Here is a 3,692-nt window from a genome sequence, read left to right as displayed (position 1 = left end):
GTTCTTATGGCTAAAACTCATCATGTACTTGTCTCCAAATTTTGCCTATATGAACTGCACATCAACCCATGTTTTTTAAATGATTTAGCACAAATTAAAGCTTCTGAAAAAAAAAGTTATTTTTCGCTAGCCCACATACAAAACATGCTAGGTGGCCGACATAAGAGCTTACTGTCCAAATTGAGCAAAATCCACGTTGAAATAGAGACTCAAACTCACATACACAACACAATAGTGTGCCAGGTGACTGACACAAGACTTGGTGCCCACAATGAGGAAAAATCACATTAGAATAGATTTGGCCATTTTTTGCAAATATACCAGCAACGAACCAACTATAATAATAAATATTTTTATAGTGTATATATATATATATATATATATATATATATATATATATATATATATATATATATATATAGGGGTGAACATGGTGCGGTTTTTACACCAAACTGAAACCGAAAACCGAAATTGCGGTTTTTATGTCCATGTAACCGATAGGTGCGGTTTCTGTTGTGGTTTGGTTTTGCGGTTTCGGGGGGTTTTTTTTTTTTTTTTTTTGTGGTTTCGGTTATTAACCGCAATATGGAAACAGTGTTGTTTTATTTTGATGGTGTGGTTATTTTTATGTCCAACCACAACTGTCAGCTTTTATTTCCTTTATTAAGTTTGACTTTCTTATTTGACAACTACCATTGGATATAACATACAACAAAATGAACTTGCATCCAAAACATAATAAAATACATATAACTTATAAGAATCAATTCATATTATATCAATATATTCCCTTTAATTTTTTTAAATTTACAACTTGACAAAATGAACTTGCATCCAAAACATAATAAAATAGATATAAACACACGATCCAACCATATTTTAGAATTAATAAATTCATTTTAATTCATAACCATTAAGTCATCAACATCCAACCACATTTTGAAATTGATAAATCCAAAACATAATAATATCCGTCAAAGTTCAAACCTCATCAAAGAGCATAAACATATTTTTATCACCAACAATAAAACATATAAAATAAACCATCATTACTCATAATCTCCTTGATCCTTGGAAGATTTTTTCCTTGTTTTGTTTTCAATCTACAGAAATAAATATAAATTAGTATATAAATCGCTAGTACTTATTATCATAATATGAAATCATAACATATGGAATATGGAAGAAAAATTGGTATTTTTCTCATAAAAAAACAAATTTTGTTTCAATCAAACGGAATCAAACAAAAAAAATTTCAAAACTAAATTCAAATTTTACAGGAAAACCAAAATTAAATTCAAATTTTACAAAGTGAGCTTCGTTTTATTTTGGTTCCAACCAAAATACTGATAAGTGAAAAGTTAAGTTATAATTGGCAACCACATCTTTTTATTGGAGAATTTTTGTACTCGTCTTCACCAAATCGCAAAATATCATATTTGTGGGGTTTAATCTATAAATATTATTTTATTTTTTTATAAGCTTTCAAAATATTTTGCACAAAATCCTATTTTTTTTATTACTTTTAAACATCTTATAATTTTTTTTCCAACTTAAAATCATTATAATTATTAAAAAGAAGTAAATGGACAATACTATCCATGCTTCTTTTAACTATCGGGAAGCTTTAAATCGGATCAACACACTTATCGTCATCTATCTTCAACTTGGAGGACGCCGTTGTTGGCTGTTTTACTTGCGTCCGCCACCTCCGATGCGTCCCTATGTCCCCGGATTATTGATCAACTGAACTCCACAACTTAGATGACATTTTGGCAATTGTCTATTGCCAAATGCATCAAAAGCTTAATTGTGCATCTGGAGCAACAATCTATAATCTTTCGGTTACTCCTAAAGCCGCTGAAAAGCCAAACACACCGTAGCAATTTAAAACAACGAACTTTGCAATGGTTTAAAACAATGAGTTTTGATTTGGTATCGCCGGTGAGTATTTGAATGAGACTTTGCTTCAAAACAACTTTGTACTTTTTAACCCAAACAAGAGAAATCAAGTATGACAAAGCGGATTTGAGAAATCAGGAACCAAAATAGAGTGGTCCCAAAAAAAAAAAAAAAAAAAAAAAAATATATATATATATATATATATATATATATATATATATATATATATATATATATATATATTATACCTTAATATGCATATTTAGTTAAAGGCTGAATTTTAAGAATGCATCATATACAATTAATTAAAGCATTAAAATCTTATTTGGTCAACCGTCAAAAAGTCAAAGATAAAGGCGGGTCATCTCTTAAATATAGCATCTCAACCTGAACAAACTCATAATCAGTTAAAATTGAATCGGTATTTCCTCATACTGTTCAGCCGATTGAATCGGTCAACGGAAGATATACTCTATATGGCATCTCCTCCCTCATTTTGGTCGCCATAGTGTTGCCTTCAACCACTCACGATCGCCATCTCTCTCTAAAAATACCCTAAAATCCATAACCACGCTGCCATCCCTCTATTTATGTCGAGAAAAAATCACCTTAAACCCTAAATGACGTTGTCATCTCCACCACCATCATTGATATTATAGATTACATCTTTTTTTCTTATTTATGTTTTATTTGGATTTTCAGGACTCAAGAGACGATGCACGACCATCACCGCCCTCTGTTCCGGTCGTAATCCTCCAAGTATGATTTTACATAATCTTCCGATCACCTTCTTCCTCTCTATTTTCTTCACATGTTTCGGTCACCACTCACCACCACACACCACCCTGTTGTCCGTTTAAAAATTGTAGACACTACCCTAATGCAAATAAGCTTTTAACCTATTCTGTGAAGTGTTTGTTTGTTTTTGTAGTTGTTTTGTTTTGAAGAACTAGGCAAGGCACCCCATGTGTTCGATGGAATGCCCCATATAAGATGCACATTCTTATTATGCTCCATCTCTTCTCATTCTCATGCTCATGGTAGGATTATTGATGGGTATACATATACTTCGATTATGTTTTCTTCTTTTTGGTAACTTTGAGTTCTAACAGTTTCAACTATTTTGCTTCACGTTTGTTTTTTTTACTCTTTTGAGAAGGACTTCAAAAAAGAGTTACAAACTCATGGTGTTCCAATAGGTTTGATTTTATTTTCTTTTTATCGCAAGTTTTTTTTCCTAAGTCTGTTGTGTTATTGAGACTGGGAGATATTCCGTTTTTACTTCAACTGAATCAATAGGTTTGATTCAGTTATTAAGACTGGGAGATATTCCCTTTCTCAATTTTGTACCAATATATGTTTGATTTTGGAAAGAAGTAAAACAAAATATAATCTACCCTGTGGCTTGAAATCAGTGGAAATTTGGCTCTTTTGAATGGGCCGTTATATAATCTATTTCTGCCAATTGTTATCTAATTATTTAGTGTATCAGATAATCAGTTATAAGTTTAACCACCCATCTCCTTTAATATATTAGTAGATGAGCTTTATTTGAATGTTTCTCAATCTCTGGAAGTAATTTTTTTTAGAGAGGATACATATCTTATATATTCCATGCACATCTAAAAAGAATTCAAGATAACAGGCTGGTGAGAATGCCCTTTGTAGCATGGTTGATGAAAATTTTACATCACATGCTTTATATATGTTGATTTCCATAAAAATTCTAAATAATCAAAAAAAAATTATTGAAGTTTTATTACTTATTAGTTATCATACTCTATATATAA

The 3,692-nt window shown here is 30.8% G+C and overlaps 1 long non-coding RNA gene across 1 annotated transcript; it reads left to right on the top strand.

The window, feature by feature from the left end:
* The first annotated feature begins 2,320 nt into the window (after positions 1–2,320).
* On the top strand, positions 2,321–3,244 carry LOC128132652 (uncharacterized). The gene is made up of 2 exons (XR_008230921.1): positions 2,321–2,942; positions 3,062–3,244. It is a non-coding gene; the product is annotated as an uncharacterized LOC128132652 (long non-coding RNA).
* The last annotated feature ends 448 nt before the right edge of the window (positions 3,245–3,692 follow it).

This window comes from Lactuca sativa, chromosome 1, assembly GCF_002870075.4.
Source record: "Lactuca sativa cultivar Salinas chromosome 1, Lsat_Salinas_v11, whole genome shotgun sequence".
NCBI lineage: Eukaryota > Viridiplantae > Streptophyta > Magnoliopsida > Asterales > Asteraceae > Lactuca > Lactuca sativa.
The sequence above is the reverse complement of the archived record's forward strand: the minus strand, read 5'-3'. Positions and strand labels throughout refer to the sequence as shown.